Below are 16322 nucleotides of genomic sequence, written 5' to 3' on the forward strand. Positions count from 1 at the left end.
GTATCCCTAGATTACTTTTTACTCCATGTAAATTACTCCAAACTTCCAAAGAAATGAAGTAAATTCTCCTGCTTGCAACCCTGTCAAAAGAAAGGAATGGATTGAACACAATTAACCAGTGGTTGTTTTGCTGAGCCTTTCTCACCCCAGCCTAAACAAAAACTAACAAATGAAAGCCTTTTGAACATCTATGTGATAGGTTTGCCTCATAAGTTAATAGAAGTGCTACTCGGAGGTATAACTCTTCTGCAATTCAGTGTTAACAGTTTAGCAAGATGGAGGAAATGCTAGAGACTCTACACACAGAATAGATGATTATATTGGACAAGCCATCAGCATCTGAGCACGGGAAAAAATAAGTTGTTTCTGTCCTTCAAGGCAAACAAACAGCACGTTTTCTTCAGTTTACTGTACTGTGGAAACATCTGACTTGGGTTTTAGAAAGTGGCTCATTTATCTTTCACCCCAAGGAACATGCTCCTGAGCTGGCTTCCAGTATTGGTTGACAGGGCTAAGTAGCAAGTGAGATGGGCTCCTCTGGGGAATTGTAGCAGTGAAACACTCCTTGGGATGTTTTCATACTGTGAGGAACCTGAGGGCAACCTTGCCTCTTTTCCCCTGGCACCCTCTGCTCAGGTTGCATGGGAAAGGCTATTGCTTTTGGATCCAGACCCTGGGGGTGGATATGAGAGAGGATCACCTGGGTGGAGGGACTTCGGGGAGTGGGAAGAGGATGTCTTTGGGCGAGACATGAAGTCCTCCTTTCCCTTTGCAAAGTGAATCCAATATTACACCTTCCTGTGTAGGCTACTGTCGGCCCTTAACTCTTTATTCCGACCAACATGTACCACAGTCATTTCCCCTTAAAACTGAGACGGGGAGAAAACAACTAGGAGTTATGCACACCTGCATTCATACCACTTTGGTAGTGAGATGAGGAAGAGGGCTTTTACAGTTAAACTGCAATGGCCAGGCATGTCCCGCTAATGAGCTTTAAGGTCAAGGAATTAAAGTGGAGAACTTGCACCTGCAGCATTTTAATAGACCCTATGTGTGTAAGAAGGAGACTGAAGAGGTGGAACAGACGGAACAGGTGGAGCAGGCTGGAGAGGAACTGGCTGGAGGGAAGCCTGGCTAAGCAGGAGTACCGGGGAGATGCCAGGGCCAAGGCTGGCCATGACAGGGTAGAGACTCCTGCAGTCCCTCTTCCCCAGTGCCCACAGCAGAAGCTGTGGGGCACCAAAGCCTCCCGAGTGCTGCCGGCAGCTGAGAGAGTGAGAGGGGATGTCAACAGCTCCCACCATGGAAGAGCGGGGCTGCGAACTGCCGAGGACGGCGAGCACTGCTCGCTGGGGATCTAGCTGGATGGCGGAGCAAAGCGCAGTGAACTGAGAAGCCTGAAGGAGCGATTGCATACCAGTGAATGCAGAAAAGGGAACACTCGTACCAGGGTGCTCCAGGGGCTGGAAACCCGGCACATCTGAATGCCAAACTAACTGAATCTTATTGTACTTTTCAAAGGTGCAAAGAGCATTATTGAATACCGAACTAAAGGATATGATCGGTATGTTTTGAATGCAGCAACAAAGCAAAGCAAGTGATTAACCGTTATGAACATTTATGTATGAAGTGAAAGCGAGGGGATGAGCGAGTAAATCTCACGGAGTGAAATATATGAGATACAAGTAGTGGCAAAGCCAAAAAAGACTGCGAAGAAGAACGCGAAATAAGTATTGATCGAAGATTCAAGAGTCCATAGGAAACATGTTGAGAGAGAAAAATCTGTTTGGGCCAGAACCTGAAAAATACAAAAGTGCACAGGTCGATCGTTTGCGTGACCTGTAATGGGCGGACCATCTGGTCCAACAACTGTGCCTAAACCAAATGAACCCCACTAGGAAAGAAGCAAGGAAAGCAATTGCAAAGAAGCATGTATGTTAAACAGCTGCTGAACTAACTGGTAAATGCAGAGACAGAACAGTTTATTTGAACCATTGAAAAGTCTGAATGTACAAGGAGCTGAACTGATAATGTTCTGAAAGCCAGAAGATTTTAACTGACTTTTTGTGCAAGCTGAAAGAGCTGATGTCTTGGGGGAAGGGAAACCCGAGACTTTATGCATAATGTTGAATCCTTGGGCAAGGGAAACCGTGGGGCCTTTGTGGATCGGTTGAACTGTGTTGGAATCTTGGTGAAGGAAACCCCAAGGCCTTTATGGAACTGTTTTGAACTTGGGGAAGCTGAGAGAAAGCCAAAGAGCTGGAAGAAGATCATAACATTACTTCTGAACACCATTTATTTTGCTGCTGACATCCCTACACATTGTTTAGATTTAGTTGTGGGTGCAAGTCTAGGTTTTGGACAAAGACAGACATTTCATTTGAACTTACTGACACGGACTACCCTTAGTTTTCTTTAGGTAGGGATATCCCGTTTTAGCATAGGGCAAGTTGGTCCTTAATCCATCCTGACATTTATAGTAAGCAAAGCTTGTTTTAATAAAGCTGAATCTGTGGTCTGTGTTGTACTTCATGATGCCTTCACAACACCCAGAATGAATTTTATTCAAAACATATTTAAAAGCTCACAATAATATTATGGGCAGTTTCAGAAGTGTCATAAATCTCCCTGCATAGCATTATTTTGCAGTGCAAACTAGATTGTTTGCAACTCCCCTTAGATTGTTGGATAAGATTATTGTGAGGAACCAGGAATGAGACTCGGACACAGAGATACATGATCTTTGGCCATACACTTTAATTTAAAGTAAAAGGGGCTAGGGGGAATGGCTCTCTGTCCCTGCTCTAAGAGGTGTTCCCCTACCTAAAATCAAAACAAAGGGTCTGTCAAGTTCAGGATGTCCAAAGTAAAACTGTCCTGTGTCCAAAGTACTATTCTGGCCCTCACGTAAAATGAAAAGGGTAATGTCTTTGACCTTACATGGTTCAAAAATGTTCAAAAAGAAAAAAGCGTAACTCCAACATAAACATTCCAACAGGATAGAGTTCCTTGTTCCAGAGGGTGGTTCCCTTCCTCTGAAGTTCCCCGCCCTTGGTTGCTTATTCAACAGCGTAAGTTCCTTTGCTCATGAGAAATGACAAAATTAGTGTACACTTCAACGTGGCCTTGTCTTTGTCTTGGTAGAATACTTGGCGTACTTTCCTGCCAGAACTGAATAACACAATTGGTATACAAACAACTTGGCTTTTTGTCTCGTTAGGATACCTGGCGTATTACCCTGCCTGATGTGAATAACACAATTAGTGTACTAAACAACTTGGCTCTCTGTCTTTATCTTGTTGGGATACCTGGTGTACTCTCTTGCCAGGTTTCCACTCCTCTTCTGATCAACACATCCTTTTCATTAATCCGAATATGTTTTTCTAAGAACCTTTTTGCTTCTTGTATTCCCTATACAATGTTCAATCTGTCCTTGTCTGATGTACTCTTCCAACCAGGGCTTCCTTTTATACACACACTTGTAACATCCTGGCATATGTCCTGCCAGGGCTTTTGTGGATGCACTCTCTTGCAACTGCCTGGCATACTCCCCTGCTGGGGCTTTCTTAAATTCACTCACTTGCAATCGCTTGGTATACTCTCCTGCCAGGGATTCCTTATACATGCCCTTTAAACTTTTAACATGACTGGTACGTTTCCCTGCCAGGGCTTGCCTCAGGTGGGCTCTGTGCACCTCTCCAAAGTGGATAGTCTCTTGTTTCCGCTTTAATTGTTTATTTGCCTTATTATTTTATCCTGCCGGGGCTTCTTCCATATGTGTATTGCATGCTCATAATCTTGAAAGCTTTGTATTTTACTTCTGTTCCCTCTTTGTAAGAAATACTTGTTCCCTCTCTATCTCTAGCTCTTGCTCGCTCTCTCATGTACTTAATGTTTTCTTGGTTTTGGCTTGGCTGCCAATATGCCCCGGCTTCCCCTGGGTGAACTGACCCGCTTTGGCTGATGTATTCTCCTTCTCTCACGGTAAACTGGCAGCGCCTGTTCGGCGTCTCCTCTTCGGTTGCCATATCCGCTTCTTGGCTTCTCTGTCCCGCGGTCCCTGCTGGCCTCTTCTGATTTGTGTCTTCAGGCTCCGGTAAGGCAAAGACTGCCTCCAAACACCTACCAATGCTGGCTAGCCCTCTGTTGGCCCGTGGCATTCCCGAAGTGTGTTACTTCTAGTCGTCAGCTTCCCTGCTTTCGGTTCCCGAGCCGTTCTTCTTCACGGCTCCCTCTCCAGCCTCGCAGTCTCTCGGCTAGTTCTGAAAGGGCCCGCTTTCTCTCTCCAGCAGCTCTCTTGTCAACTGCTCCACTGGTTTCATTCTCCCGGACACAGCAATTTTTTGTTCACAAGGACTAGAGCGCAGCCTGTATTCCTGGATCTGCATTCCTCTGTTCATCTTCCTCATTGCAGTTTTTTGGTAGTTATGGGAATGGAAGTTCATTATTGCATTCTTATAGGTAAAGTCTGGGTAATTGTTCTTTTAAAGGTAAGTCAGTTAGAGGACTTGTAGGTAGAAGGTGAGAAGGTATTTTCCTTAAATGTAGAGGGTAAGTGAGATTGTGATGACTTGCATACAGCTCCCATTAGAAGTTCTTCAGAATCTTTCCTAAGTGGGCGAGGGTAGGTATTACTGTAAGCCATTAAGGCATTAAACAGGGATGGGGTATTCTCGAAAGAAGGAGGGGGATACCATGCCTCATCCGTTGAAGCCATTCTATTCTCCCTGAGCATTTGTTCTCCCCCTTTGTGATCCTCCCTCATATATTCGGCCCCAGGGTTTGGATCAGGGAGCAGCTGCTGTCCCCTGGTCTCGAAGAAGTGATGACTTCATAGGATTCATCACATTATGCAAGTGCCCAGTGAAACTATTCATGTATTGGAGAGAGGTACCATAGTGGTAATTGCATTCTATACCCAGAGGAACTCTGAAAACCTGGAAAGTATGCTGAGTGCCTGAAAAGGATTATATATTTCTGAATATAGGTTGCTCCTAATTGTTGCTTTGAGGAAAGATTTCTCTTTTGGCAACTTTCCCTACATATTTCTAAGCACCCCAAAACGTTTTGCTTTTATTTTTTAACCTGTTTTGGAACCTGGCCTGAATTCTTACAGGGAAGTGAAGCCTACAGCTTCACTCCACTGGCCTTTTGCTAATTTTGTTATGGGGAAACTGATCAGTCCGTCAGACTATCTGTACTAGGTTTGCCTTTTGTCTTTTCACTTTTACCTATTTGGTAACTTTTTAACAGTGCACACAGCGTCTTTCATTTCAGTGCTGTGAGGATACTTTTTTATCACCCTAGTCTTATGCACTTGGGATTTTGGTTACTTTTATGCCCAAAGACAAACCCGTGACATCAATCATATTTTTACAATTGTTGCGTTATTTTTGGTGTTCACAGTCACATCTACCACCTATGGCTACTGAACTAAAATGGCCACACCACAAGATGTTCTCTTGTTTTTTGGCCATATTGTTGTTTGGCATTCTTCCTGCCTTGCCACACACCCTGGGATGGTCTGGTCCCACTGCACATCCATGGTGCCTTAACATCTAGGTGTGTGGCATGAGTGAAACCCACAGTGGTCCCTGATTGGACCACTGTTGGCTGTTTGAATGGTTCAGATCCTTACCATTTGTGGCTAGGACTTGCTTCCAGGCAGAATCTCGGTTAAGAAGTGGACTCCTGCAGCCCTTTCTCGAGATCAGCGTTGGAGCCTGTCTAGATGAGCTGCCGACTGAAGATTCGTGGATGACCCCCGAAGAGGCCCAGCATCCCTTTGTGCGTTTGGCCACCCCCTGAAAGAAGGTTGCCTCGAGCCTGGGGGGGCCCCCATTTGTGGCCAGTAGAACATTGCCCCGAGGAGATGCTGGTGGTGGCACTGGACATGGGAGGGGTGTACTTCAGCGGCTAGTCCGTGGCATTGAAGTAGACACTGCAACTAAACCGTGCAGCTACGTGTCTGTGCAGACAAGTTGTGGTTTAAGACTGAAGCAGCCTGCAGTTTGGGACGTATCTAAAGGCGGGAAGCTGTGATTTAAGGTGCCACAGGGGACCAGATGTGGTCCGACGACGTTGAGCCCATAGTAAAATTGTATCCAGCAGTGGGCCCTCGCTGTGAGGGCGAAGGAAAGAGGACAGACGGACCTAGAGCCATGAGCGCAGATACAAAATATCTGCGAGAACCCAGCGGAGTACATTAGAGGTTCCAACGCATACCGGAAGTAAGAGGGAAAGTTAAATCCTGTCGCTGCACCACGTAAGAACGTGGTACGAGCAGGAGGAGTGATCTCAAGCTACTATATTGACACATTTGGGCAACAGAAATCTAACTACGTGATCACTGTTAGGCCACTTACCTGGGGGGGCGAGACGCTGCCGGTCTTGGCGGGTCTATCCGAGGTTTCGGCTAGTAGGGAGAGGAGTCTCCCGACGTCCGAAACCTCGGATTGTTTTCGGCGCACGCATGCGCCACAATACGCAGAGGCCGCCGGCTTGCGTTTCAAGCCTCGTTGTCGCTCCTGGGCTGGGCGGCTGCGCTCCAGGCCTCGGCTTCATGCCGAGGGCCGTAAATAGCGGCTGAGTCAGAGAACGAATCGCGTCTTAACGCGGTCCGTTCCTGACCAGCCGTAGCAGCGCTTGCTTCCAGTTTTGCCTTCCACACCAGCCTTAGCCACCTTGGTTGGTCTCTGACCTTTTGCCTCGCCTTTTGGCTTCTCTCTCCTGTTTTCCCCTTGGTTTCTCTAGTTGCCTGCTCCTCCCTATCTCCAGAATCCTGATCACCACGCTTCTGGTTTCCCCTTCGCCCATCTCGCTGTGGTGTCCAGACTCTGAAAGTACCTCCTGTGCATTCCTCACTCCTTGTCAGTAGCATCACCATCTACCACGGCGCTGTAACTGCTTCTGATCCGCAGGGGAAGTATTTGTACCTTTGGAGGTCTATCCAATCTCCTTGTCCTACTGAGAAGGATTGGAGTTGCTACTTTGTATACCTTCAGCCAGTGACACTTCCACCAGCCTGGCCTCCCCAGTTCGGATGCCTTCCAGGAATCCTGCCTCCACAGGTGCTGCCCGATCCCGGGACACACACCTTAACAATCACGTACTTTTCAGAGACCACTGTGTGACATATGCAGGGGGACAACTACTGGGTGCAACAGGAGGGTCGCCCAACTAGTGAGGACTGGACCACAGTGGCAATGAACAGTGCTACGGTAGGACTGGAAGTGCGACAGCGCAGCAGTGCAGATTAGCACGCCCATGTCATCCAAGGCTAATAAGGGTTAAGGGAAACGGTCCTCGATAGACATGTTCGCTAAACTTGCCCAAGCATCAGACGGGACTACGTCAACAACCCCGGCGATCCCAAGCTCAAAGGCTCCCGGTAGAGGACCAGCAATTTCTAGAAGCCATAGCAGCTTTAAAGTCTGCACTGGAATTTAAGATGGACACGATCAGTATTGATGTGAACCTTTAGAGACAAGATGCGAAGTCGCTGACGGAGCGCACAGGTGCGTTGGAAAAAGAAGTGCAAGCGATCAAGAGTACCTGCAACGAGAACTCCAAGGAAGTCTCAGTACTGCAACAAGAAGTATGGAATCTTGAATGCAGGGCGGAGGAGGCAGAAGGGCGAGCCAGGAGAAACAATGTGAGAATTATTGGGCTCCAGGAGCGAGAGAAGGGACCAAACCTGACAGACTTCATAGAGAACATGCTATTGCAGGAAATGGGCCCAGGTGCACTCACTCGGGGGTTCACGGTGGAGAGAGCACATAGGGCCCTGTCACGAAGGCCGCCACCTGGACCTCAACCTCGACTGATAATAGCCCGGATCCTAAACTAGAAAGATGGAGAGAAAATCCTTGAACACTTCCGCAAAGGCGGTGCAATCCAAAGAGCATCTGCAAACATCACGGCATACCCAGACTATAGCTTCCTGGTGCAAAAACAGAGGGTGAACTACACAGTAGTTAAGAGAAGGTTACGTGATGCGAATCTCAAATACATTCTGGTGTATCCGATCAAACTGAAGGTTCTATATAAAGACCGGGCTATCTTCTTCGAGACTGTGGAAGAAGCAAATAAGTGGATGGACGCAGTGAATTTGCCAGCCGAGACAGAAGGACCAGGCGAGAGAAGGGAGTGATAAATGAGGGGCCCGTGGGGGGCCGTGGAGTTGGTCCTCCCTGGCCACCTATATATGCAGCAAAATCAACCTGTAAAAAAAAAAGATATTCGATGAATTCTCTTTTGACGAAATGTATGTGAGCAAGTCACACTAAACCGCAAGTTATATTACATTGCTGATTGCACTGCTAAAGTAGGAGAGGCTAAGCATGATTCTGCACATCTAAAGTCCTTGGAGGGCACATTTGAGAGGTTTGCAACCTCACCCCGCATAGTGGAGGCGATTTAAAAAGAACTAGTTGGAATAATTCAGGTTTCTTAACATAGCAAATGTCAGGTAAATTAATTGCTTGGCTAGTGCTTAATGAATATTTGAGAAGAGGCTATTGTCTGCATGCACTATTTAAAAAAAAAGATATATTTTGTTTAATTGCTTACAGCACAAACCTAGTTCAAGAGCAGCAAGTGCTTTAAAAGCAGATTGTGCCAGAATTGGACTTGGCATTTTATATAGTAACCTAGTGGGAATTTATATTCCTCTAGCAGGTATTGTTTAAAGATGCATGTTTTTAGTGTTGTACAGAACTGGAGGCTGGTAAGGGCACTCTTAGCCATCTCCTAAGTGGCACCCAGAGGGAAACTAGTCAAGCGCATATGCACACATAGGTCATGATTACCTTAGCTGGCTGTCCATGATTGGACAGCCACTCAAAATACGAATGTTCAGGACCTCTGATTGCAGGGCTTGAGTCCCTCAGCTCAGGTTTCTGTATATCGGGAAAGATGTAGAGCAATTCAGTAAGTCTACCACTGGAGACAAGAATCCGAAGCAAGGGAAGCCGCAGAGGGATGCTGGGCCAACTACTGTCTAAGCCAACTATCATAAGGGAAAGGTCTGCTCTTTCTCCAACATAGGGGACCTTCCTGTTGCACCCTCTCTTGAACTGCATCACTGTGACTGTCCTCCTTTGCTTGGTCTGCGCGCACAGCTCTGCGGCTATGGATCTTGCATGCACCCTCGTTGTGGGATCTGGTCCTCATTGCTCTGCTGCTCTCTCCGAGGAAGAGGAGCCTGGCTGTAACCTCAGTCATTTGTCTTCATGCCTTCAGGCCTTTTGCTGGGTCAGGACTGTCTCCCATCATAATTGGAATCTGAAGCACAGGTCCTTCTTCATCTTCAGCCAAGTCCATCCTTGTGGTCTTAAGAATTGAGGTCGCTAATGGAGACTGCACTCACTGAGCCCAGCTATAAATGTTTAAAAATAAATTCACCTTTGCACCTGAGACCTGTGGGCCCTCAACCCTTCACACAATGCCGAGAGCAGTCGTGCTCAATGATGGCCTAGACTTACTTAGGGTCATTTTCTATCCTCAAAGGGGTTAGATGGATTGGTTAGCATACCACTGTGTGTCTCCCTGGTCTCCGTTAAGTTATATAGAAGAGGTGCCTAGGGCAATCACTGCACTCCCATCTGATAAGGCCCTGAGTCCCGATGGCTTTACTTCTAGAAGTCGTTCAGGGATATCTTGGCCCCTGTTTAATAATTTTGGGGGAAAGGGAGGGATAACATGGTCGATGGAGGAGGCAAAAGTAGTGCTACTGCCCAAGGAAGTGAAGGACCTCAGCATGTGGCTTGTACAGACCGATTGCTCTAATTAACCTAGATGCAAACACCTATACTAAGATCTTAGTGAATAGATAGAGCCTCTACTCCCAGGGCTGGGGGACACCGACCAATCGGGATTCATACGGGGAAGGCAAACACATGACGGCACTAGGAGAATTGCCCATATCATAGAAAAAAATTACCAAAGCACATATCGCGGCCCTAGTGGACGCGCTGGATGCAGAAAAGGCATTTGACTGGGTGGAGTGGCGGTTCCTTTTCTGTACGATGTGCAAAATGGGATTCGGGAGGCGTTTATGTCCGAAATAGAAGGCAACTACCAAAACCTGTCACAACACCTACTGATTAATGGGGAACTCTGACCCGGTACTAGTGTCTAAAGGTACGAAACAAAGATGCCCCCTTTCGCCGTTATTACATGCCATTCATTTAGAAACGCTCCTGAGCACGATTAGAACTACCCAAGATATCGAAGGGATCCCATTTGGCAGGAAGATCCACAAAGTGGCTGCATTCGCAGATGACATGCTGCTAACCCTTACAAATCCATAGGATTCCCTGGAAGCTGTAGATAAGGCCATGGCAGAGTTTGAGCAGTTAGCGGGCTGAGGATAAATGAGAACAAATCTGAGTTACTGAATTTACAAACATCACCAGAAAAGGAAAGGAAGTTGAAAGCCGCTCAGCGTACTTGTGGGCCCTGGATAAAATACGATGCCTGGGAATATACATAACAAAATCCATTGATCAGTTATTCAGGGCTAACTACCCCCCCCCCCCACCCCACTCTGCTGCAGAATATCCAGAAAATGCTTCACAGCTGGGGCTCTTTAACCATATCATTGATGGGTAGGATTAACGCCTTAAAGATGGTAATCTTCCTGAAACTATTGTATGCGTTTATGGCAATCCCTGTTAAGGTCCCGACCTCCTCCTTTTGAAAAATACATGCATACTCATAGGCTTAAATTTGGGATCAGAAGAAACCAATAATATCACGCAAACTGATCCAACAACTTGGAGACAAGGGAGGAATAGGGGATCCAGACCAAACTCACTGCAAATTCAAGACATTTGGGCAAAGCTGATGTACCAGTGGCACCCCACCCCATGTAAACTGGCAAAAATATATCGAGAAGCATCCAAGGCTTGCTGGAGGGGATGCAGAGGGAAAGGATCCTGGGGTCATATATGGTGGCAATGCCCAATAATCGAGCCATTTTGGGGGTTGATCCAAGGAGCAATAAAATACACACTGGGACTGGAATGGGCGACAAATATAGGATTGTTTATATTGGGCCTAGACAGGAATCTGGATAAACTGGCCACGAAGGCCCAATGGAAAATATATGTAATCCTAGTGATGGCAGGGGCCTTGCTGGTGGCCCACAAATGGAAAGCTAAAATGGCGCTCACGGAACACGAATGGATAGGGAAAATATGTAACCTAGCAGCCATGGAGAAAGTGACATACTCAATAAGGGGCGAACACCAGAAGTTCCTCTTGGACTGGGACTTGGTTTTGCAATTCCTAAGGGAGGACGCCAGGAGAGCTTGGTGCCCAAGGAAGATGAAGCTTCTGGGGCTGGCATAGAGACAATATCCAATAAACTGAGGTGGAAAGAAATGCCTAAGGAGAAGGAAAGAAAGTGGGCAAGGTCACCAGCACGGAGCAAAGAGGGGAGAAATCAAAGAGTATACACAACAGGTCCAGCCAGCACAGGTGGGGAGACAAGAAATGAAGCAGCGTTGTGCGAGACCTGGATGAAGATAAAGAAGGGAAGGACTCTGACCTGGGAGAGGGGGAAAGTGAGGAGGGAGGTGCGGGGATTTGGGGGGAGGGTGGGAGTTCATTAAGAAATGCTAATAAAAACTTAATTGAAAAAAACGTTTGTTTTAAACTGTGACACAATAAAATACAAAAAAATAAAGGTTTGATATTCAAACAGATTGTGCACACACTAATTACATTGTCAACATTCTTTTTTGCATTCATTCTGTTTAACGTGGTTGGAAGGTCAATTTGGTCTCTAAAAAAAAGAAGTTGAACACAATATTTGTTTTCCAGCCTGTGAAAATGTTGTGCATTATCGAGTAAATAATAGTATAATTGTGTACATCTTCTGTCTAACTGGAATTATTGGAGTGCTGTGTGTGTGTCTCAATGTAGCCCTAGACCACTCTCCGCCCCCCCTCCCAACTCCCCAAGCCTTACTGCTCTGCTGCGCTATCTAAACATCTGTCTTTCCTGTTCCCCATAATAATATCCACCTCCAGGGGGTTCAATGTCTTTGCAATAACCCTCTAAATAATGAAAAAAGTAGTTTCTTTAGTTTTTTGTTTGGGGGGGTCCCCTCCCAACCCCCCTCCCAACCCCTCCCAAGCCCCCATTTCTACTGCCTTTTTACCCTCCCCCCAACTACTCCACCCCTTTTAATCCCTTACCCCACCCCCATATATACTTTTAGTAAAACATTTGACATTTGACTTTCTGTCGTTATTTAGGTGTCATTTAAAAAGTGTAGTTATTTCTTTCTCGTTCAATACACTGCATACCCTCCAGGGTGAACTCTGAAAATCCATCTCAACACTTATGCTAGAAGGGAATACCTAAAGACCAGATGCCTTACCTCCCTAATTGGGGCTTCATAGACTGACCATACGCTATTTAATGGCTAGTTGACTAAAAAAAAGGATAATGGGTTGTGCATTTCTGACTCTTTTTCAGATTCGGTCTTCTTCCCATCATGCCCACTTACTACTCTCTGTCTTGCACTCCTTCTTACAACTTCACCCACCTTTCCACCTACTTGCTGTGTCTTCCTCCAATGTTTCTCACTCCTAAGCCTTGCATCCACACTTTGATATCACTATTTCATCTTGCACACTACTGCTCCCCTATCCACACTACTACTACTTTTCCAAGCCAAGTTGTACCCAAACACCCTCCTTTCAGTCGCACAAGCACTTCAAATTTACTCCCTACACCCGATCTCGTAATCACACTTGGCGGTCTTTCTCACACACTCACAGCACAGTACCACTTGCACTCATTAACAAGTGCCTCACCAGTTCCAAAAACCATCTCCACACTTCACAACCACTCCACAGCCATCCTTCCTCCTGCTGCCTCCTTGTCCTCTTCACACGAATAACCCACAAACATCCTGGGGTCTATTTTACCCCCTTCCTTTCCTCCGATTGGACAGATGTGCCTTTTTACATACAACAAAGCTTTTTATATAGCCCTTTAAGCCCTGGCCCCCAGTCAGGAGCCGCCAGAGAAAAACAATGGCGGCTTGTGTTGTACAGTGTTCAAGCTCATGTTATGGGCGTTTGGCCTCGCTTCCCCTGTTAAGTCCAAACTTGGGTAGTTTCTCATTTCATATCACTGGTTGTCATGATCTCTGCTTCCAAAAGGTCAGGGTTTTCCCAACTCCCTTGGAAGCAGATCCATAACCCAGGTTCCGAGTGCCAACCAGTCCCAATTGGGACCTTTTGGACCCAGTCCTGGCGCCAGTGGCACCAGGCTCATAAATATGCCCAGTCCCAGCGCTGGAAGCGCCGGGCTCATAATGCTTGGGTGGACTTACCTTCAGCAGACCATGCTGCTTACTTGCCTGCCAGTTGAGCCTCTGATCCTCTTCTGTTTGGAACTACTTTTCCTGTTGGGTGGGGCTGGAGCCACTCCCTAGATTCAGAACACTGGAACTCTTCTGGAAGGCAGGAACTCTTTTCTTACCAGGAACTCTTTTCTTACTTAGGCGTGGCTGTGGAAGGAGACACCTAAGCACTACAGGAGGCTATTTAAACCACACCCGGTGGATGAATCTTGCTTTGCGTTATTCTGCAACCTCTGCAGCAGAACGCTCATCGTGTCTTCTGCATCCGGTCCTGGGCCTAAGGAAAAAGGCTTACCATCCTGAATCCAGTCTTCAGCAACACCTATAAAGACAAGAAAGAACAGGTTAGCATTCCGGCATCTGAAAGGCAAAGGCTTACCATCCTGAATCCAGTCTTCAGCAACACCGATAAAGACAAGAAAGAACAGGTTAGCATTCCGGCATCTGAAAGGCAAAGGCTTACCTACTCTTCGTGCGCTCCGGAGGTCTTCACACTGCATTCCGGCATCTGAAAGACAAAAGTTTACCAACTCTTCGCACGCTCCAGAGGCCTTCGGCGCTGCATCCCGCATCTGAAAGACAAAACAAGGTGCGTTTAAAGACATTGGGGAACTTTAATACTCACGTGCCATTACTCCTTTCCACATCTAATCCAGTGGGTATTCCGGCACCCTGCAGCCGCTCCGAACTCGTACCTGCAAAATAAAAAGACAGTTAGAGCGCATAGTGAAGCAGGCAACAAGCGCTTACTTACGTGCTTCCAGGCGCTTCTATTCATCACACGGGCTCCATCTTCAACTCACTTCAGCCCGTCATCCGCCATCGCCGGAACCCTGCAAAACAAGAGACATCATTACTAAAGACTTTAAAGACATTTGAATGACTCGAAACTTACCGTTCGTGCAGTAAACGACGGACAGCAGTCCTCTGAAGTCAAGAGGCCTGCGCTACCTATCCAGTGAAGAAACTGGTTACAGCACCCTGCCCCGAGGCAGATGGAGAGCTCGGCATTCACTTACCTAAGGTGAGAGCGTTAACCTTTGGGGGTGTACAGGAGAGGAGAAGAGGAAAGAGATAGGGACACCCCAATAACCCCAGTTCATTAACCCCATCTTTTCTATCTGCAGACATCTTACTCTACACGTCAGGCATACAGTGCACAGGGGTCCAGCCCAAAGAGCCAACCGGGTGCTACACATCACCTTTGAAGATACGGTAGTCGCCCAGTCAAGACCGGCGCCTCTGCGAGAATCAGGTGAGCGTTACACTGGTGGTCTAGGGTGACTGCACCAGCCTCGTTGCTGTGTGGGCGGAGGCTAGCATCTTGTGCGAGGGTGGCGTACGGAACGCAGAGTCGCATGCAGTGCGACAGTCAGCACCAGCCACATCGGACCTCCAGCTCCTCACTTGGTTGCCTCCATTCACCCAGCAGTGTCTGTACGCCACTCACCTAAAATTCATGACAGGTGGGGTTTTGTCATGGGTTTGTGTGGGGTACTGATGTGTTTCTGTCTTGTGGGTGGTCTTTTACTGTGTCTGAGGTTATTCTAGAAAAGAAAGAGAAAACTTGGCCAGCACTTGAGTTTAGAGGTAGGGTGTTATGCAAATTGGCACTGCAAATCTAGCACTGCAAATATATAGACTGTGTGAGAAACCAAAGGGTATCTCACCTGCTAGTCCCCGGGGAGATCTCTCTCAGGTGGCCAGGGCACGGCCATCGCCTTTGGATCCAGACCCTGGGGGTGGACCAGTGCGGGAGGATCACCTGGGTGAGGAGTGTTCAGGGTGTGGGGGTGAGGCAACCGATGATGAGATGCGGTATTCCCCCTTTTTCCTACCCATGCTCCATCCGACTTTATAGGTGATTCTCCAATGTCCCAACCCTGCCCCTCCCCCCTACACCCACCCCTTTCTGCAGAAACACTGGGCCGAGGAGGAGGGCGACTGAGTAAAGAGGCTAAAACCTGCATATCTCATTAGACATGTCCCGCTAATCGGGTCAGGCACTTGATTTTAATCACATATATCTGATACCCATTATCTCTCCCCACGCAGATAAAAGGCGGAACATAGAAACACGCTCTGAGCAAGGTGGAACACGAGAAGGAGCAGATCTTCTGGGGCGAAGGAAAACCCACTGGAGCAGAACGACCGATAGTGGGATGAGAGAAAAGGGTAGGGAAACCCAGGAGATCCCTGTAGGAGGTTATTGCCTCCGAAGAGCAGTGAAAGATACGCAGAGAAGGCCAAATCCCAGACAAGAAGACTGCATTGCCACACTAAGACAGAACTGTGAATATTGGCCTGCGTCACATCCAGACAGGACTCTTTATTGCCCTGTGCCACACTAAGATAGAACTGTGAATATTAGCCTGTGCCACGTTAGGATAGAACTGTGAATATTAACCGCTGTCGCATCCAGTGAGGATTGTGAATATTACCTAGTCCTAGAGTCACACGGAGAGATGACCCACAAAATGAGTGTGCGTCTCTTCAGACGACAATGCTAATAACCAACTCTACTAAAACCTCACCCCTCTGCATACACCGCTCAAACTCTAAACACAACCATACCTCTAAAACCACAGCAAACTGCACGCACCTCACTACACTGCAACAACAAACAAACCACACATAGCTTTACACAACAGCACACGATTGATACTGACTGGATACCCCACCAAAAAGCTCAGAGAAACGGTGTTAACCGAACTGCTCCCTTGCTCTTTCTCCAAACTGTCCTACTAACGTACCCCAACCAACCGCCTTTTTCTACGTTCCGCCGGAGCACCAGGGGACCACTCCGGTGGTGATAGTGCGCGGTATAAATATCCTTTAACATTAACATTGGGCCTCATTAGAAGTTTGCCGGTCCAGTAACAACGGTACAGGTAAGCTTACCGGTACCGTTGTTACCGGACCAGCAAACTAAGAGTCC

Source organism: Ambystoma mexicanum, chromosome 2q, assembly GCF_040938575.1.
Source record: "Ambystoma mexicanum isolate Mex_15411 chromosome 2q, UKY_AmexF1_1, whole genome shotgun sequence".
NCBI classification, from domain to species: domain Eukaryota; kingdom Metazoa; phylum Chordata; class Amphibia; order Caudata; family Ambystomatidae; genus Ambystoma; species Ambystoma mexicanum.